This window comes from Patiria miniata, unplaced genomic scaffold (assembly GCF_015706575.1).
Source record: "Patiria miniata isolate m_02_andy unplaced genomic scaffold, ASM1570657v1 HiC_scaffold_3, whole genome shotgun sequence".
Lineage (NCBI taxonomy): Eukaryota > Metazoa > Echinodermata > Asteroidea > Valvatida > Asterinidae > Patiria > Patiria miniata.
Genome location: NW_024037069.1, coordinates 46,020,317 through 46,042,796, shown reverse-complemented (window position 1 = coordinate 46,042,796; position 22,480 = coordinate 46,020,317).

Genomic DNA, 22,480 nt, shown 5'->3' with positions numbered 1-22,480 from the left:
TAGGTCGACATTTGAACATGTGTACAATTAAGACATTCCTTGATTCTGTTGACATATTATGTATTCTGCCGTTTTTCCTTTTTTTTTTCTTCACCTTTTTAGTGGGCTGAAAAACAAAGCACCATAGGGAGTGCCTTTTTTCGCTTGCAAAGCACATCCTCAGGTAATTGCCATTGCGAACCATCACTGCACCGATCCTATCCAAAAGAGGACCCTCTAAATAATCACCCGAAAGGGTACTTAAGTGCTGGCTGTATTTGGAGTTAAAACAACTCCTGCTTGTCCCTTGTACAAATCTGACTGTAGGGATGATCCTCCTTGATCTAATAAACTAATGGGTCTCTGTTTGCTTTCGGGGAGGGTGAATGCTGATGTCTGAGAATAGCTGCGTCCACAGGTGGATGAAAAGGGAACTGCGTAGTCGGTTTAATATTCGTAAACCAACAGTTTGATTTATCTTTATCAGATTTCATTTCCTCAACTCTACACTACAGATGTGTTATCAAAAGTAGAATAATCACAACTGTAGAAAATCTCATGTACGTTGTAATTTCCAATTTTTTTTTTTGACTGACCAGTTTCATTTCTGTTTCTTGCTTTCGTTGTGAATCGGCTGGCTTGTAATGAATATTAAGTATACCTGTCTCTATGGAACCTGTGTCCAACCTACATGCAATGTAAATGTAACAAATTAACAAGTGAAAGAAAAATATGATGATTTGCCATTTTTCGCAAATTTTTGAAAAAAATGTGCTTTGCATCTTTGGAATACCCTGTAGGCTATTTTTCTATTTTGGGCTCCCCATTTTTTAAAAATAAAAACAAAACATAAATGTTTAGACCCCATTATTTTCTAGTTCAAGGAAAATGAAGACACTCAGTTATTAAATGCAGAGTAACGCTGTTATTTTCCACCACTAAAATATGTACGATATTCACAGTATCACACACGAGAGTCTTAACCACTTTGCGCCAGGATTATTTTGACATTGACCGGACCAAGGCGCGGGATTGTATTTCATGAACCTCGATGCCAGACGGGTTCAGGCCGTCATCTGCGGGTCGCACACCCCTGATATTTCCGGCCTCGCTCGCTGCAAGCGGGTCGCCGACAGATATTTCCAGCCTCGCTCGTTGCATGTTTATCCGTCATCCGTTCCAAATACCGCAAAACCTTTGCGTGTATACACGTCATCCAACGTGAACTGGTTAAAACAAAGACCTCAACATTTTTTATCTGAAGTTTTTAATAATACTTGAATGCATTTCACAATCTGTACAAAACAAGTAGCGTGTTTGTGACCTTGCGTTTCCTTCTGAACCCGGTTTTAGCATTGAATTTGGAATGCGAGCTTTTTATCAGATGAGTGTTATCGTGTTCATTATCAGTGTCTCTCTGCTGAGATGAGGGTCAGAAAATATGTGAAACGTGCTCCTGGAATGAACGCGCTGTTTGTTCAGCTACATCTGCGCGGAAGCCCTTCAGAGGAATTTCCCCACCGTTTGTTTTGAGTTATGCGCTGCCAGCTTCGTGTCTGTCGTGACGGTCTGCCAGATATCTCAGTGTTATTTGTTTGCGTGTCTGGATAAAACATCGGAGGGTTGAAAAATAAGCTTGTGCACTCGCTGTCTTAGGCCGACAGGCTTTTTATATTTGATGTGCCGTCTGTTGTCAGCTTACTGCACACAAAGACCGGGTATAACTTTACAAAACAACAGTAAACATTTTTCACAGGTAAGGCCAAACAAAATAATAGTTCTGCTTCCGATTACATGGCATTCTTAAATACATGTAGGGTAGGTAGGTAGGGAATTTTTTTGGGGGGGGGCCATTTTTTTTTGTACAATCATATGGAGGCGTCTGCTTGTAGTCAAAGGTAAAACTTAGAAATTTATGCATATTTGCATACCGTTTCTAGGAATCAAGGATTTTGTGCTGACAGGGTTAGCGCAGCCAGAATTTCTTCGCAAGTGCTGTAACAGGGTTCGACTTGAGCGGTAGCCCGCTAGCCAAATGCTAGTCAAAACAGCGGCGGGCAAGTCAAACTGTTCCTTAAGTAGCCTGGCTGGCGAGTGAAAAATTATTGGGCTACGGCAAAGATGAAAGGACAGGTAGAAATATATCATTAAATTCAGAAAGCAAACCTGTATCAAATTTCAATAAGTATAACTCTTTAGTTGATAGTTCGTGTAGTGTTTATTAGTCATCAACCAATGACAACAGCGGCTGCAAAGTAAAGGAAAAGATTACATTATGAATCATAGTTCTATATGCCCCCCAAGTCTTTGGGAATAGCAAAGGCTAACAATTCTAGGAAGAAAAGATTCCAAATGTAACAGACATAACTAAGTAACCTAAAGAAATGCACAGATTGCAAAGGCGTGAACATGAACAATAAGCAAAGATCGAAACAAGAATAAGCATAGGTTATAGGAAGTAAACTGTAGCTGTAACTTTGGCTATATAAAAAAAAAGAAGAAGAAAAAAAAAAGTCCAGAGTATATGGGTGTCCTATAGTTCATCCCTAAGCCTGGCCGGCGGTCGTGACAAGCGAGTGGATCGGCGAGGGGCAGTCAAGGAGCGGTCCAGGGGTGGCAGATCCACGGTCGGGGCCAGGTGTTCCTTCAGACCAGGAGTATTGTGTGGCAGGAGGCCGCGGAGTGCACGGGGAACGGAGCCTGGGTGGGACTGGCTATTGGGTGGACGCGTGGTGGCCACGGTGGGTGTCACAGGTGAGGTGGGAGTCGGTTCCAAGCCATCCGGGGTTGGAGGATGGTTGGTGCGGGTTGGCTGGGAGACCGCTGGAAGCATCGCAGGTGGTGTGGCTGAGGCGTCCTGTGGTAACCGGTTGTTGGCCTGCACCAGAGGGGTTGCTTTCGGGTGCTGGCTAGCTGCATGCGACCCCGGCAGCAAAGGTGTTGGGCCGGGTGCCATTAGGAGGGGCGCACGTGGAACGACAGGCAAGTACTTCCGCAAGAATCGCCTGTTGCGTAGGGTGACTCGACCAGATCCATCAACCCTCACGACATACTGGTCGAATTGCCTCACCTCCACCACAACCCCGGTCTTGTCCCACTTGGTCGGGTGCGGTCCGGTCTGGTTTTGGATACGCACGCAGTCGCTGACAATCAGTGGCGTGAGGGGACGGGTGTGCTCTGAGAGACGCTCTGCAGCGCGCATGTGCCGGTTGCGCAGTGCCTCCTCGCGGGATGTGAGTGTCTCCCGCCATGTGCTGTGTGGGTTGTACTTCCCAGGGTGGATGGGTATGAAGTCACGGATGGGACGCCCGAAGACGCACATAGCAGGGGAGAGGTGTGTGTCATGGTCGGGCGTGTTGCGGTACTGGAGCATGGCACGCTGAAATTCATCAGTGTTAAGTGTGCCTTCAGCGTCAGTATTGTCAGTGATGAGGCGCTTCACAGTCTTGACGCCCACTTCAGCACGGCAGTTGCTGTGGGGGAAGGCGACGGATGAGATGCGGTGACACACGCCCCAGTTGCGGAGGAAAGCGCGGGTGGACCCTGCGGTGAACTCTGGGCCACCGTCTGAGGACAGTTCATCGCTGATTCCATAGGTCACGAAGGTGCGGCGCAATGCAGTAATGAGTCCATTGGCGCCGTTGGCTGCCTGTTCGACAATTGGCCAGTTGCTGTACCTATCCACCACCACCAGGTAGTGACAGCCGCGGTAGGTGAAGTAGTCAGCGGCAATGCATTGGAATGGATAATCGGGCTGGACGGGAGGCGTTGGCGGTGCGCCTGGCTGTGATGGCGCCATACGGTTGCAGGGAGAGCAGCGTGCCCGTGTATCGGTGATGGCGGGGGTCATACCTGGCCAGAAGAATGAGGACTGAGCTCGTGCGCACATCATGGTGATGCTCTGGTGGGCCGAGTGTAGTGCTTCAAGGACCCGGGCACGGAGGGACGAGGGAATGATGACACGGTCATTGTAAAGGCATACGCCATCAAACTCTGACAGATTCTCACGGAATTGGTGGTATGGCCGGAGCTCACGGGGGAGGTCACCAGGGAGAGTGGGGAAGCCCCCTTGTATCATCTCAATCAGTCTGCACATGTTTGGATCACTGGATGTGGCAAGGCGGACATCATTCCATGTGACTGATTTGATCATCTTAGCAGCTGTGGTGGCAGACTGACTGCATACTTCGACAGGGTCTGGGCCACTGGTGCGGACAGCAGTGAGGAAGTCATGTGGCAGCACAGTGGTCGTTGGTTCGCTTGAGTCATAGTGCACAGGTGCGACATCATCAGGGAGCTGTAGCGGTGCGCCTTTACCCACGGGGTGGCGGGATACCCCATCAGCTGCAGCGTGGCGTGCACCAGGTATGTGGACGATGCGGAAGTGGTAGCGCAAGGACTTCTCCTTGAGGTTGCGGAGGCGAGGGTTTGGGATGTCCGCAAGTGAGCGGTCACCGAACACCTTCAGGAGGGGCTTGTGATCCACCGCCACTATGAGGTCAGAGCAGCCAAGGTTAAAGTGGCGGGCCTTGTCAAGTGCATCGATGACAGCAAGGGCCTCCCCCTCCACTGGGGCGTAGCGGGACTCGGCACCTGAAGTGAAGCGGCTCCCAACCAGAGTCACCCTCCAACCAGTCTTGCAGCAGAAGGGTTTTGAGAAGGGGCAGTCGCAGTGCTTCTGGAGCAGCCAAAATCCCAGACCATCTTTGCTCCAGTCAGTTGCAAGGCAGGTCGGCTTGGTCTTGTCGAATATCTCCACCCCTTTGTGGATTTCGCTGACGATGAGGGCCTTTGATTCCTCGAATAGGCAGTCCAGCTCATCGGTCCACGAGAAGGGGGTACCAGGTTTGAGGAGTTTGCGGAAGGGCAGCATGCGGTCAGTCATGGCGAAGGCATAGGAGACCTGGTTGATAAGCCCGAACCAGCTGCGCACGTCTGTGATATTACGGGGCGTTGGGAAATTCTGGATCGCCTCAAGGTACTCAGGGCAGGGGCGTACAGAGGTCGGGGTGATCTCAAAGCCAGCAAACTTGACAGTCATCTTGGCGAAGGCGAACTTTTTGGGGTTCAAGGTGACGCCATGTCTGCCACAAGTGTCGAGCCACTCAACTGCCTGGAAGAAGGCCTCCTCGATGGAGTCAGACCATACCAGGGTATCATCCACGCACTTGGTCTTTTTCGGGATGTCAGACACAATCTCATCAAAGCGGCGGCTGTAGCCATCACCGGAGGCGATGTACCCCTGTGGGGCGACACAGTATCGGTAGCGGCCCCAAGGTGTGATGAATGTGGTGAGGTGGCGGTCCTCCTCAGCTAGGGCAATGCTGTGATAGCCGTTCCATGCATCGAACACAGTCTTGCGAGTCTGGGGAGGGACTGCACGTGCTTGGTGGAATGGTGATTGTGTGTGGTGGGTCTCACGAACAGCGTGACGATTGAGTGACTGGAGGTCAACCGTCCGTCTGGGCTGGCCTGACTTCTTGGGGCAGATCACCATCTTGTGGCACCATGTGACAGGTGTACCGACTGGGACTGGCTCGATGACGCCGAGGCGGACGTCGCGGTCAAGGCCTGCCTTTACATTGTCCTGCCAGTGGACAGGGACAGGGATAGGTGTGTGACAGGCGACAGGCCGAGCGTCAGGGTCCACCATGAGTCGCAGTGGGGGGCCAGCCATCATGGGGAGTAGTTGGTGCTCACATACATTGAAGGTGCTCGACTTGTAGTATTCCAGCAGCCATGTCTCAAGCTTCTCCCGGTTCTCCTCAGTGGCTGGGAATGGGAGGTCTGCTGGGGGAGACGGTGGCATCTGGCGTCGTGGGCACTCGCATGTTGGCATGAGGCAGGCTGCTGGTGTGGGCGTCGGGGAGGTGGCAGAGGATGCGACGCTGGCACTGTCGGGCCTGATTGCCTCGCCAATGGTGGGGAACCTGGTAGAGATCATGCCCAGGGCGACGCAGGCTTGCTTAGACAAGAACAGCCGGTCGGATGAGTCGGTGAAGTACACTATCTGCCGGGTCTCGAGTTTCTCTCCAGATTGGGAGGTGCCAGAGATGCGGAGGACCAGGGCACCTGCTATGTCGATGCGGCAGTTGTTGGCAGCATTCATTTTCATTGTGACAGGGATGAGGTGTTTCCTTTCAAGCCCCAGTTTGGATAGGAGTTTCGTGCCAGCCAGGCAGGACTGGCAGCCAGTGTCAGCCATAGCAGGGTAGATGGCTGAGGAGGTGGTGCTGAGCAGGGGGGTAGGGAGGCCGAGGTCACGAGCATCCTCAGGAGTTGCTTTGAGAGAGACGTCCACCATGGGTTGGGGGTCAGATCCTCGCCTCTCCCATGCGTCGCAGAACTGATTGTAGATGTGGTGCTCTAGAGTGATTGCATTCGCGTCCATGGGTGGGGCGTCGTTGACAGAGCACAGGGTTTCGAAGACTGCGGTGGCATTGTGAGGTGACTCCTGTGCCTTGGGCGTGGCTGGCTGCTGTCTCCGCTGGGATTGGCGGCACACACTCTCGTGGTGGTGGAGTATGCCACACTTCGCGCATGTGTGATTGTACGCGGGGCACTTCCTCACGCGCTCCTGTTTGTTACGTTCATGGCCCGCCTTGCCACAGTAGTCACACACCTGAGGTTTAATGTCGCGGGGCTGTAGCTTGGATCTCTCCCTTCGTTTGTAGGAGCTGGCAGCTGCAGCAGTCGTAGTGGCAGTGGCACCACCCTCGAGGAGGCGGCCGGCAGAGCGTTTGCCACTCTCTTTCGCTTCGACAAATTGAAGCACTTGGTCCAAATGCATGTCCTGTTTGGATTGTCCGAGGACATCCAGGCGGATCTCCTCATCCTCTAGTCCACGGATGAGGGTGTCCCTGACCATGATGTCACTGAAGTCAACGACTAGAGAGCACGTACAGTCCTTCTTGTAGTTACAGACGCTAGCCTGGCCACGAAGGCGGGTGGCAAAGGCCCTCACTGGTTCGTCACGGTCCTGTCGCATTTGCTGGAGCTGCACACGAGCCACCATGATGTTCTCTCGGCGAACTGCCAAGCTCTTGATGTTTTTGAGGATGGTCGGTTCATCCTGCGACGTCAGGGCACCGAATGTTCTGGTCAGGTCTTTCCTGAGTCGGTCGTCGCAGCACTCAAGCAGTTGGTAGACTATATCGGTTCCTGTGAGATGCGTGGCTTCTTTGTATTCGGACCATCGTAGCTCGAAGTAGGACCATTCTTCACTCGTGCCGGCAGCCATGACCGTAGGTCGCCTGACCTTCTCCACTTTGGCGGCGCATGAGGCGGGAGTAGGTGCAGGGGCAGGAACGGTTGGGTGGGCGGTGCGGGCGTGTAGGTTGATCAAGGCGAGCAGCACCTCTGGGGGTGTGTTGCTAGGCCAGGATGCCTCACAGTCAGGAGCCGAGCAGTTGACGTGAGCCATTGGGAGGGGTAGAGCGTGTCAGAGAGTCTAGATTGTCGCTGTTGTCATCAATAAGTATAACTCTTTAGTTGATAGTTCGTGTAGTGTTTATTAGTCATCAACCAATGACAACAGCGGCTGCAAAGTAAAGGAAAAGATTACATTATGAATCATAGTTCTATAAAATTGTGTCTAATTTGATTATTTGTTTCGAGTTAAATTATTAGGTATGTTTATTAAAAACACTGACAAGATTGCCTCAGGATGTGTACATGTTTTACATACATGTACATACAAACTGTACATGTATGCACATTGTTGTTTATGGTAAAGGTACATTTGTACGGTAAAGGTAAAGGTTCCATAGCCATTACTGGCCGTAGGGGCAGTGGGATGTTAGAGGTCCACTGTGTCTTGGGTGCGGCATATGAGTGGCGGTGCCCAGTCCTCTCCTCTCGCCGTCTTACCTTCCCTGAACAAATCAGGTACCCATTTTACTGTTGGGTCGTCAGAGAGAGTTTTCCAGTTTTTGGTCCAAATGGGATTCGAACCGCCAACCTTCCACTCCGTAGCTCCACGCTCTAACCGCTCGGCTACGAGGCCCCTCTGTTTATTAGACACGCTATAAAAGAAAAGACATGCGGGCCAGTGAAAATGACCGCGGGTTAGTCAAGAGTTTGTTTCAGTAGCCGGGCTGGCTTGTGAAAAAAAAAAAGTTAAGGTCGAACCCTGTAAGCACAGAATGGTGATCATAAGCACAAATTTTCATGGGTAATTTTGAAGTACAGTACCGTAGATCCATGGGCCCAGTTCCCCTCTAACCAGGCTCTTGCAAAGCTTGGTGCATTGTACTACATGGAGTGCAATGTACATTGTACATACAGTGTACCGGTACATGTACTACAATCATGTGCAGTACCTGCATGAAGTAAAACATAAGGAAAAGGAATCCACTCTTTTCATGAAACTTTCAGCAGCCAAATCAATCAGGGGAATTGACGTCAGCGTGGGCGGTGGATGTCATGACCAAGAGATGACATCCAGACAACCTTTTGCTGTTGGGCCTAAGCTTACGGTAGCTTCTTGCTCCCCGCCCACCCACAAATTGCATCCCTGCCATGGTTCCAGAAAAATAGTGCTTGTGGAAAAATGAGGCAACAGTGCGATAAACAACTTCTGATTCACCACAAGACATATCCCATCTTTCAGGAGCTGAGCCGTCAAAGTCCAAAAAGGCACGTAGTCCTGTTGATACGTACATGTATACTAAGTCTGTAATCCATGTACTGGTACAACGTACATGTATGTAGCTTACCAGTACCTGTGCTGTAAAATTGTAAATCATACTGGTTTTTATTGGATGGGAAGGAATCATCCTTACCGGTATGATAATTTGTTTGGCTTAACAGAAGTAGAAGCTCAGTTTGTTTTTCTAGTAATAGATTGATGTAGATTATTATTCACCGTCCTTCACATCAGAGGACCACCAGAAGAAGGCATAAAAATGAATCCAGAATTTGAAGTGCATTGTAGGCCAACCTCGTGCCCCGTGGGTACGATCTTGCAGCGCCATGTTGTTTCCCATCATGCCTTGCGCGATCGTAACCCCTGGAATTGTGTAATTTAAATATACCGAAATACGGTACATTATAATTAGGGCTGCAGTTTATTCGTTTTACGTGCCGACGCCTTCTTTAAAATGTTAAAAGTTGTGATTTTGAAGAATCAATCCTTTCAAACACAACGTTTGGACGTTGTGTTAATTAGCAAAGATTTGTATTAAATGTACGTACCCCTTTCGTGCCTTTACAACGACAGATACAGGGGGTTTTTTAGCGAAAAACGCGGCTGACATAATCCATATCGTACAGGCATCGCGACTTTTGAATCATAATTTTTTTTTTCGTACGTGACGATACGTGCAAAGCTAGGCACGCGAGCGCGAGCGCATTATGGGCGCGCCCGGCGTGCAATCTTCGAAATGCCCGCGCAGTACGCTGTGAATAGCCATTCAGCGTCATTTACGTCATCATCACAGCCAGGGGTTAGTGTAAGGAACGAGCACGCGCCCCTGGAGTCGAGGCTGATTGTAGGCCCTATAACTTGCAATTTGATTTTCTAGTAATGACAATATATTTGACATCCCTCTGCACTGTGGCTACTGTAAATTACATCTCGGATGTCTCCTGTTGTATTGACCTATCGCCGTTTGCGAGTTAGCCACGCCCCTTAGACAACCCTATGAAATTTTTGTACGCCAAGTTTTGTTTGTCTCAAATGTTGCGCTTTCCGCATCCATTTGTATATCATGCAATTGGACAATATTTCACAAGCTGCGTTGACGTGATTCTAACTCGATTCTACCGCGATAGGTCAAGTGAGTGACATTCCCCCAATTGTGCCCCTCGTTAGCTATTGAGAAGATTTTTACCAGAAAAAATCAATTTGCAACTTAATTTTACATTTACTTCACAGTACCGGTACATAAGACATCGAGCAGTTCAATTGTGCGCACACCTTGAATGGAAATTCTCAAAAGGTTTCTGTAATTTGATTGTTTCCCTTTTTTGCATTTCTCTACAGTTTTGAAAAGCCGTTCTTCCTCAGCAAAGAAAGAATTGCATTACGTAGGTCTCTAGTGAATCGATTGATTTAAATTGTCGTTGCAAATTGAATTTAGCCTGGGGTTAATTCGAACTTTTGTTGAGTGACTTTTTTTCCCCCGTCTAATTACCATACGGCTGCCTTAACAGCTGCCAGAATCAGATGCTGAAGCGAGAATCTTCTAATCGGTTTGCCGTGTGCGTCACTGCCTTTTGGAGTTGCGGTAAATAAGAGGTTTTTTTTATCAAAAGATTGCCGTACTCCCTGGGGCCACTGTTTTCTTTTCCGGAACAAGAATGGGTAGGAAAGAAGTAAAGATTGGGCATTGAGCTACACGTACATGTATGCATGTACGGTAGCTGCTCTGCTGGATGTGAGCTGTACATGTTGTACTTGGATTTAAGTTTTAAAAGGATAACCGCGAGAAGCGCGCCGCTCGTGGGTGATCCATGGCACGCTACCAAGTTTATTAACCTACTTAACACCTTCCAAGAACTCTTCATTATTGCTTGCAAGGCCTTTGTACATCTTCATTGTTGAATTTGTTAAAATGGGAAAATTATGCTTATTCATGAGAAAAGAACAATGACATCACATCATCGTTATTATTTAGTCAATTAGAGAACGGCAGTCGTCGATCTGTCACAGTAGCCTGATGGTTAACAAGATGAGCTATGGATTGAAAGTCCATTTTTCCCAAAGGCTATTTTTCTGCTCTAACTTCATTGAGATTTTTTATTGAAGAGGAAAAAGGAGAACGAAAACCTACATTGTTAGTGTCTTGCTGTGATTCTATGAAATTCCTGAATTATTCATGTGGTTTTACCCATCTGTGGGAAAGAAATATAAATATGCGTAAAATGTCAAGTGATGTGCCGTGCTCAAAAACGTTCCACGGTTTTCTTGTTCCACCACACCAAATTAAATGATCAGATTTTTTGCTTCTAAAGGTCTTTACTAAAACTTTCTCCAGGCAATGACGAAATATTCTTTCAATATACATTCATGTCACATTGCGTATCAAAGCTCATATATCTTGTTCCACTGTAATACGGTAACTGTTCATGTCGTAGTATCGCGTACCGTTAAGAGGCTTGCATTTGCCTCCGGGGGAAAACAACATTAAGGGGCCGTGATAGCATCGCCTTCTCAGTCATTACACACAACATGCGAATGTGTTTAGGCTGATCGCTGTCATCAGTACGTGTTGTCCCCGGGGTTCGGCAAATGAATACACCAGGGGATGAGGTCGTCAACCCATGGGCTAATCCATGCATTAAATGTCAATGCCAAGACACAGTTGTACCCGGTGGTACGAGCAGGTTTCTCTTTTCCTTGCATCGTATCGATTTCTGACGTCTCAGTCTGGTCAGGGTGCAGAAAAGATTTACGTCAAGGATCGAATCGACTGAGGTTTGTCGGTTGGTTTGAGATGAGTTCATTCCAAGCATATGACTTTATCAGGTACATGTACGTGCAGTTGAACCTTGGCATGGAATTTATCAAGTGCGTGCACTGCAAAATGCATAAATTGCATTTGCAATCAATTTTTTAAAGTGGACATCAATCAACGACAGATGGTGGCATATACCGTTACATGTAGGATACATCGCTTGTGTGTGACAAGAATAAGTCTGTTTACGTGTACGTGACTTCATTAACGAAACGTGTGATGCATTATTAGCACTACACAAGCATGTATGACACTTGAGGGATGATGTCCTTTTGTAAAATAAAATCTGTGGATGGGTTGGGTTTTTCGTCAAAGGTATAGTCCATCATTTGTAATTTGTGCATTTTGTTCATTTGAAGCAACAAAAGTGTTAAAAATCTAAAGAAGGGTGCTGAACAACTAACCTGATGAAGTTTCAGCTCAGCTTCAGCTGTATATTTTGAGATAAACAGCATTCTAGGATCTCGATTTCAAATCAAAAGTTGCTGAATCATGTTTTGAATTGGGCCTGAATTCAGCGTCCGAGACACGTTCTCTCTGAGCTGTTTGCAGCTACGCGATGTCCCGCAGCGATCCGACGAATTATAGCAGCCGGGCGCGCGTGTGTGTCGTGCCAATTCTTCGCCGAATAAAAAAACGAACTACTAACAAAAATTTCCAACGGTGCGTCTTAAGATGCACCGTTGGAAAGGCCTTCTTTCGTTGATTTCTTCAAAATGACAGCTTGCCAGAGAGAATAATTTCACAGGGAGTTTAGTCCCCTTACTATCTTTCAACCAAGTATGTTTGTCAACAATAATTACGTCAGTTACTTTTTGGATAGTTGCAAATGATGGACTATAGCTTTAACAACTGCAGTCGTGGTTCAACAGTCCTTCCGTCTATTACCATGTTTAAAGGGAATATACATCATTTGCTTTTGCTGTAATTTTCAGAAATGGATGGAATTGGGGGATTGGAAATATAAAGCAAATATAGTTACACTGACTTTTTGGAGGTTTTGGGTTCGAAAATGCTATAAAAACCAAGAAAAACGATCAATTACCTGTAGTCTGGTTCCCTGACTCCATATAAGAAGAAACAGAGCAGTTTACATACATTGGGGAATTGTAAGGTCAGGGAACCAGTCTAGCTGGCTCGTACCCGCTCATAGGTTTGTAATCGATTGCAAACAAGTGCAATAGTCAATTGGGGCCAGTATTTGAAAAAAAGCCAGTTGTTTCCAACGCTGATCGGCCGATCAGCGTTGGAAATCGATACAAAAATACCACTTTTCTTGAAAATGACAGTATACCAGGTGCCATAATTTTACAGGATGCTTTAGACTGTCATTTACCAACGTCCTATATAAGGTATTTCGCAAAAACTTGGTAGTTTTATTTTTCGATGTTTGCAAATGTTGTATATTCCCTTTAATGCAGATTTGTATAGTACGTGAAATCAGGGATACCGGATTGATTCAGACTTTGTTCAAAGCTAGGACTGTGTCTGTTGCCAGCAGTTTTAATTGTCGCAGACCTGGAAAAGAGCTCAAGACAAGAGATTCAGATACGGCGTATCTTTCACGGGGAAATGGACTGAGTGCAGCAACAGTACATGTGTATAGATTGCACTTTTTGAATTGTGACCTCTCACATGAGCTCAGTGGCATACATTACATTGTATGTGCGTGTCGGGGTGAAACCCCCCCCCCCCCCCCCGACTCAAAATTTGGAGGAAGGCAAACATGTACATAAATATCAAAATTGAGTGCCTCCCCCTTCCCCCAATCATCAGTATATGAGGCCCTAAAGTGCCCTCTGCAAATGAAGAGTTTGTTTCCAATATTATGTGATTAGTGCCATTCTGTTGTCTTTTAGAATCCCGTCCTCTCTAGGTTGCCCAATATCAGTTTCCAGGGCTTTTACAAAATGTATACATTTAAACACAATTTAACAATACAGTGAAGTGAAAAATGTCGTTTAGAAACAGTTGTTATTCCTTGCACGTTCTAATAAGTTGTCATTAATTACTTGCAATTTTTTCACAGGTTTTTTTTTCCAAAATAGATATTGATTTTGGAAATAAAGTCTTCAAATTGAACCCCAATTACAATTTTAAAAAATATTAGGTCAGTTTTCATACAATTTAACAAGAACACGGGCATCGGAAAGTACTGGAGGAACGATGCAAATCTCAAAAAGCTAAACCTTCATTTCCCCTTTTTTTTGATGAACTCTTTCTGGAATCCTCCCCCCCCCCATACCAAATCCCTTCAACACTTTATTTTGTTTAAAGCCTGAACGATCACATTCATACCAGAGAGAAATTGCCTGAGAGTAAAATACATGAACCCCCGGAAAGTGCACCTTTCCATCTGGACATCGATTCATTGAAAGTGTATACATATAATTTATTTATACATGCGCAAATTCCTTAGAAATATGATCAAATGCGCACCACAATCATTATCCCTGTTCATCAGGAATGAGAGCCTTTTTTTTCTGCAGCAGCTGGAGATCAGGGCAATTTGGTCTCTGCCTTCACAGGTACCCATTTATACTCCTGGGCGGAGAGAGGCAATCGTAGTAAAGTGCCTTGCCCAAGAGCACTAAGCACCATGTTTCCCGACAGGGTTTGAACCCACGTACCAAGGCACACGAGTCGAACACCGTAACCATTGGACCACAGTGCCCCATATACATACACGTAGGACTTTGCACCTTTACTAAACAAAAAGTGAAAGGTTTACAAGCACATTAATCAAAGACATCCATGCAGAGGAAAGCGTTAATGTCGTTCAACTCGGAGTCTCTTAATAACACTGTACACAATGGTTCACATACCGGTATGGAATCACTAATTTACTACTCTAGCCTAATGGTAAGTCGCCACACGCACACTTGGCAAAGTTATGATGCTGAAAGAAATTAGCTCCGTAGGCCTCGGCACGACATCAGGACATCAACACATCACAGGAATGAAGACGTGCCAGGGGTAGTTATTTTTTATTAAAGAGACATTCGTGACATCCTGTGTCGTGCAAGTTACAGTGTATCTGCCTTTTCAGAAAATGTTTGTGTTCCATTTCAGGAATTCATAAATTGTACGCCTTATTTCTTGTTTTTTTTCAGGAATCCATTAATAACAACATTTAAACAATTAAACTGTGTGTATACATGTATGTGTCATGTAGTGGATGCTTTAATACTGAAAATGACGGGACAAAGTTATTCATACAATTTGACACAGAATTTGAATGAACAAAACAGCCCAAAGCTTTAAGAATTATGTTTGAAAATGAAAAGTCTTTAAAGGTAGAATGGACCAATCGTCATTTTCGATTTTTTTTTCTTTTGAAGCAACAAAAGTGCTCAAAAATATAATGATGGATACTTAACAACTATTAAACTCATGAACTTTTAGCTCTGTGAATGCTGTGTATTTCGATAAAACACAATATTCTGGATAGATCTCGCTTTCAGTCAGTTAAAAAGTTGCTGCCGTTATGTCATATGTTGAATTGCACAGTCTACTTGTGACAAATTAGCATTTGGGACATGATTCTCATTCAGCCGATTGTACCTACCTGTACATGTACGCGATGTCACGCAGTGAACCGACGAATAATAGCAGCCGCATGCATGTGTCCGTTGAGTCAGTGTTTCCACCCATTCTCGGATTCGTCCCAATTACAAACCAACTACAAATGGAAATTTCCAAAAGTGTGTCACTTGACACATCTTTGAAAATGACCTTCTTTTATTGTTTTCTTCAAAATGACAGCGTACCAGAAAGAATAATTCACAGGGAGTTAAGTGCCATTACTATCTTTAAATTAAGTACATGTAAGCTTTTCAACAATAATTTGGTCAGTTACAAAATGTACCTGCAAATGCAGCAAATGGGCCACTCAACCTAATGCATGTACCTTCAAGGGAATTAATTTAGTCTAATATTTTGTGTCTCTAGTTTGTTCACATGTACATGTACACGTACATGTATCGGTATGTACCGGTACATGTAGGCCTATGTACCATCAGGGTTTTCATAAAACCTTGAATTCCACTTCAAAAGATGATTTCTGTTTATTAAAATTCTGATCCATTTTCTGCTGTCATTGACCCTTCTTTTCAGCATACACACGTATCTGTCCAAACCATCATCTTTTCATCCCCCAGACATCCCAGGCTTCTAGCTTCGGGTGCTAGCCTTTTCCTGAGTAATTGCTTCCCCGAAGTCCTTTGATAGTGGCATTTTACGTGTGGGTTGTAACTTGCACAGGCCCCTCTTTTCAAAGAAATGGCAAATCTGATGTCAAGGCTGCCGCGAGTGGCTTCAATATGGGAGAGGCGGCAATAAGTTGATATACATGTAATAATAATAATAAATAATAATAATAATAAGTGGTGTAGTGTACACGTAACATGTACTTGTCCTTGGGATGGGCATTTTTTGCAAGTCAATACCAGCAACTGTGCTGGAAAAAAATTAACGAGTTAAATAAAAAACACTTCCGTTAGGCCAAAAAAAAAAGTCTCCGGTTTCTGGTATGCGTGCGCATTACCGCAGCCATGCGCGTCGGCAAAAAGAAAAAGGTGTTTTTTTTTTCAATGAAAGATGATATCTCAAAACCGCCAAACTCACTGATTTGACTGGAATCCTAATTTTAACGTGTTTGTAGATGGGGTTATGATCTCTGGACTCCCATATATTTGCACTAAGTTTAGTCGGGCACCATTTGCAGTCATCAGCCGACATTTGAAGGAAAAAAAATGGTAATAAAAAAATTTTTAAAAGCCGCGTCGCCGCACTACTTTTTGGGCAAGCTCCATACCGGAAACTGGAGACTTTATTTTCTTTTTACAATTGCGTACCTGGGGATTTCGATTTTTTTTTTTTTTTTTTTTTGGTGGCATTTGTATTGCCATATATACACGTGTACATGTACATGTATGCATGGGAATCAAAGTACATGTACTCGTATTTTGTACAAAGTACTTGCAACATCCACCCTTTTGGGTGTGACCCTGTCCACCCAGCTAAAATTAATTTTATGCATTAAAAGTTGTGTGAAACTTGTACAGTCAGTGGCAAATGTAGGATTTTGCTGACAGGAAGTCCAGCCCACAATCTAGCAGTGGCCAAGTACATGCGTGTAAACAAAGCTGTAAAACACCTTTTTATTTAAGAATAATTTTAAAAACTTTCCCAGAGGGGATGGGGGAGGGACACTGACACCATGGCCCCCTCCTCTTAAGTGCTGTGTACACAGGCCTGGATTATCCAATAGGCACAGTAGGCACTGTGCCTGGGGCCTACCAGAAATTCGGGGCCTACAAAACATTTGAGGACCTACAAAAATACCAGTGTGCCACAAAACACATACACCCACACATTACATGTTTGTTTATGGTGTACATGTGTAAATCAAGGATTTTCTGTTGTTCCTCTTCCCTTTTCCTTTGTTTGTACAAAACCAACTTTATTGCAACAGCTCTCATTGGTTTTGTACACATTTTCCAACCGAGGAGTCCTCGATTCGGTTTCTGACCTCGATTCACCGATGATGTTGCAAATGTGTGTCCTCAATTTACACCATAAACAAATGCACAACTCCTCGCAGACACAAGTAAAGTTCTAGCGTCTCTCTCTGAGTTTTTCGATTTTGGGAAAGCCTCAAACTAGGTAGCTACGGTAATAATACATTGTACACAAAGCTGACCGCGAACCTCAATACGTGTTGCAAGAACCGGTATCGAACCCAATAGTGTAATACATTGTACAGGCTTTACCACTTTGGCCTGGCTTGCTTAGTACAGCTTAGCATACGGTAGCTTGGCATCGACTTGAAATGCGAGGCTCCAGCACTTACCGGTACCAGAGCTGTGAAATTGGTACTTGGGCGGAGTAGGGCCTACGTAACACTGGTGCCTAGGGCCTATGGAACACTTAATCTAGCCCTGTGTGTACAGTGTACAGATACCATTTGCCTTCTTTTCCAAAAGCTATAACAACTCCTTTAATCATTAAAAGAGTTAGATATACTAACATGTTCTGGTATGTACATAACGTCTTCGTGCATGAGGTGCATAAAGTCAGTACTGCTTGACACATTCAGTCATGCGCCTGGTGTTAACTCTCGCCTTCGGAAGCTAATTACACCTAAAAAGTGTTGGATCAGCAGGGATTTCCTGGTCACTCAGAGTTCAAAAAGGCATTGGGCAGTAAAGGAAATATAACGCCACTCATTAGAGAAATTGGCACAATCAAACCTCTATGGGTACGGAGGAATCGTGAGCTGCCACAAGCAGCTTGGCATCTTGGGATTCGGTTTCTTATTTAAACGCACACACGCTGAGAGAAAGCGTGTACGGGGAAAAGAACGAGGTACGGTGTCGGGGAAATGAGGATAGGTGCCAAAGCAATTAGCCACGATAATTTGGTTTCTTCAGTGTTACTCAAGTAATAACCTGCAGGGTCGTGGCTGGATGTGCGGATATCGGGAAAGGGAATCGTAAAGCATTCAAGGGATTCATATTTCATTGAAGTCTAACTCCCACTCTACCCCTTCCTCCGCTTCAGAAATTGGAAATTGTTCCCAAAGTTGCTGACAGTTTTGACCAACCGGTGGAAGCAGTTCATTTCTGAAAGTGAAAGGCACCGTACATGTACATGGGGTTGGGGGAAAATGTCCACCAAATCACATTGAATATTTTTCATTACAGTGTTATACACACTGTCTATGTATTTATCACTGTCAAAATGAAGGGCTGGGACGCAGGAGTACTGCAACAATACTTCCAAGAGTTAAGTTGAGGATGGAGCACAAGTGTTGTGAGTACAGAACATGCCAAATGAGGCTTACATACATGTACAAATGATGCTGTGGACGTGGCTGAGTATCAATGAAAACTACTCCCGAAAGCCTGCAAAAGTCCTACTTTTAGCCAGATGTTGTCCTCCTTTAAATAGTCGTATTTTTGTGCTGTTTAATTTTTTTTGAAAATTTTGATCTTACTGTTCTCCTACATGTACTTTTTCAACTGGGTCTGCTTGAAAGCCTGGACCTGTCACCACAAACTGAGCTTCAAGTGAGTCATAAAAATGTAATTTTAAAATGACATTTTGTTGCTAGCTTGTTATTAAGTTATTACACATACATGTACATGAACATTAGCAGATTAATTTGTTTCATTTTATTCATTAATTTTTTTTGTCAGCGGTGATTGGTATGAAATCAACAGTTGTTGGGGAAATTGCCTTCTGGTCCCTGTGAAAATAACGGAAACGAAAAATTAATCAACGACAAGAACCTACTGCCGCTCTCCAAAAAAATAACTGTTCTTTTGTCGGGGTGTTCTAAGTTATACACGTAGGCTACTCGTCTAGTTGTTATTTTTACACTTGTGCGTGCATGCCAGTCGTGAATTCCACTGACTAATTGCTGTTGGGTCAGCAGGATGCATGCCTAATCTGGCACGTTCCATGACTTGGTATTTTGTTTTGGGTGGAGCTTAGTAAATCGGGTGGAGGGGGTAGGCATGATCTGTGTAGCATTTGCAAACCTGAGCCTGGAACTAGTGGAAGACTTAATTGCAACCTCTGAAACCTGTAGTCACAGATGCGGGAGTCCACATGACATCAGTGAGCTAATTAGTGTGCAAGTTACCTGTGCACACAATGTGTAGTAACCCTCCTTTTATTTGATCAGTCAGAGACAGTCAAAAATTCAGTGCTGTTCCCCTCCAATGCTTTTACACAGGCTAGTCACCAACAGTCAGATCATACCGTAAATAATTTCATCGTGTAGGCAAAAGACAAAAGCAGGTGATCTACGGGCACAGCTGGCGTAACGATCTCCTACGGTCAAGCATAGCTACAGGTATACAGTACATGTACAGCCGGTCAATCCTGATTTATGAATGCAGGGAGCACTCAACTGTTACAAACGGTCACTTGATTTATTTTGACTACTGGTCTGGCCTTATTGAAATTGCCAGCCAGAGAGGGAGGGTTACATATAATGACACTGAACCTAGAAACACATGTACTGTACATTGTACATGAATGGGCCTTATGCACGAGTCGGCTATGTTGAATTGAAAGTGAGGTGAAATCTTCATTTTTGGAAATAAAAGCAAGTACATTACTAAATAATTCAAGTCTGCTTAAAATGAATAATTTGAAATTTATAATTAAACATTACCTAGTGGTTTAAGCCAAATATATTTTTTTTAAAAATGAAAGTAAATTAAGGCTGCATACAAATAGTCTGGCGCCATCCCATTCAACAGTTAACAATTAATGAAAAACATTCAGGGAACACGACAAAAATGGCTACCTCGTGAATAGGGTCCATTCACTCGCCGCAAACACATTATACAGCGTGTAATGATGATCAAACAAACAACAACTTGAGCCGAGACTACCCCTCAAGTCAGGGTGTCAATTTATGCATGTTGTGTCTTGAATAGTTCATGATGACAGATATGGTTTTTTTAATAAAGACACTCTGCTCATATGCAGCACCGAGTTAATAATTCAACATGCTAGCGTCGTTTTCATACTGTGCTTTCATTTATTTTTCGCTCATTGTTTTCCTTATGGGTGTTAAAAAAAAAATCTCATTGCAATGTCTATGAAGGTTTGTGAAATCAACAGCAAGTATTTTTTAATTCCATCGGTCTTCCGTGTTATACACATGTACATGTACATTGTAAATTATAATGTTTATGAATAACCACATTCATTCTTGCAGTGGATAATTTTTGAAAAACCAAGCTTCTAAAACTTAAGCTTAATGGTGCAAAGTATATAAAATAAAAATAAATAAATAGAGAACATTTATATAGCGCCAAAATCCGTCTAAAAAAGACGCTCAAGGCGTTTTACAAGTTTTAAAAAAAATAATAAATAAATAAATAAAAAAATGAAATATAGATATTTACACATGTAACGGTGTACATACATACATTTCCCATACTGTGTCCAAATTGCTTTAATTGTTTAACAGGTGTGGAACTTGGTACATGCACTTTCCCAAATGTTAAATTTCTATTATTTTGTGCAATAAGCAATTAACATGTCACGTCAGCCATTTCCCTTGTCTCACATCTTGAAACACATACAAGGCTAATGGAACTCTTGCCATAAAAAAAGTTCACTGGTTATAAATACAATTGTGTGATTTTGCTACAATATTGAGAAAGAAAAACAAAATTCACAAAATTGCCAACTGTTGTCACTTGTATTTTGAGTGACCCTCCCGCAATGAACATACATGTAAATACCAGAGATGCCAAGATGTAACACAAAAGCTGGGAGCGTGACAGTGCGAGCGGCAAAGACTATCATAATGTAACCATATGTAGCGGGCCCTGGTGATGAGGGGGTCTCTTTTGGTCGATGTCGTTGGGGGTTGTTTTTGCGACCATAACCAGGAACATGTTTGATTGAACCTCCACTGTCATTCACGCATAACCACGCTGCGCGGCGCTAAATGATCTTTGCGCAGAACTGAAGTCGCCTAAAATGCTTAAGCCCAAACACGAAAACAGCCCCCAACATTTATTTTTAGAACCATTTTAGTGTGAGGTGAGTGATTACAATTGTCTGGCATGTGAGCGTGTGAATTGACTCTTGAAGTGTGTGACACAGGTACCATCTCAGCTCCCTGGGGAGTATACAGCTCGATGTAGCCTGTTAGGCGCAAGGAAGCTAATTCAATCACAATAACCATCTCTGCCCTCACAGGTACCCATTTACTCCTGGGTGGAGAGAAGTAATGAGTGACAAAGTGCCTTGCCCAAGGGCACACGCACCATGACCCCGCCAGGACTCGAACCCACAACCTGCAGCTTTACCCACAGACCACGAATCAGTGCCCTTAACCACGAGGCCACCTACGATTTTGAAAAATCTGAAGCATCTCACAATATCCACATGTTGAACAACCAACATTTAATCATTGTGCTCAATGTGCCTGGGTTGTAGGCAAATACATTAGTATGGCACATACAAAGGCCTATGTACATTTTGAACACCTGGAGAAACAAATCCAAAGCAACTTTGGGTATTTTATGGACAGTCTCATTGGTTTGTGCAGTGATCATGCGATGAATGTTTTTTTTACTGACCTGTCATGCCTGTACATGTATGTACCAGCGCAAAATTTTAGGTTGTCCAAAATTTTTCTGATGAAAAAAATCTGAAGCATCACACAATATCCACACGTGCATGCGCGTACGTGTACGTTTGGTACGTGTACAGTTTCTTAACTACCGGTATGCACGTCGTAAAACATGTTCAATGTCACTGAGTTAAATCACCGTACGTACGTAAGTCAGCATGTAAGTTGTAAAATTGTAAGTCGCCCCGAGTCTGTCACAACCCAGCCCACGCCTAATGGTGTTACAGCATCTATCTGCAGGCTCCTCTCTCTCTTACGCCAATCTCCAATTTCACTTAATGTTGATTATAAATCTCCTGGAGGCCGATTGAAAGAAGTTCCTGTCTTTTTTATTATTTTTGGGAGTGTGTGTGTGTGTGATGTGTACATGTACGCAAACAGGACTCTCGCAGCTTTTCATTAAGCTGATCTAATTATAAGACTCACGACTTTATTGCCATAATTTAATAGCGGCATCGTGCCCGATGATGGATTGAGTGGGCGAGAATCCAAAAGGGGCAAGATTATCCGGCAATATGGTTCGCGAGAATCACGCTGGGGAACAAAAAAAAAAAAATTGTAACAGGTTGTCATTTCAGGAATTCAACGTATAAGAATATCAAATTGCAGAATTCCAGTTGAAACAATTATGTAAATTTTGAAGTTGTTTGGAAATATTGAATCCAAATTATGAAGTGAGACAAACCATAATTATTACAAAGATGTGCTGTTTTATTTCAAAGGATAAGCTTTCTTTTTAAATATAAAACCGTAGAATCAAAGTTACATAAACTTGCGACAGAATTTCAAGAAACGTTCAAGTACCCTTAGCTGAATATGAACATGAATTCTGAGTCAGTGTCCATCACAAAATGTAGACAATAATTCGAGC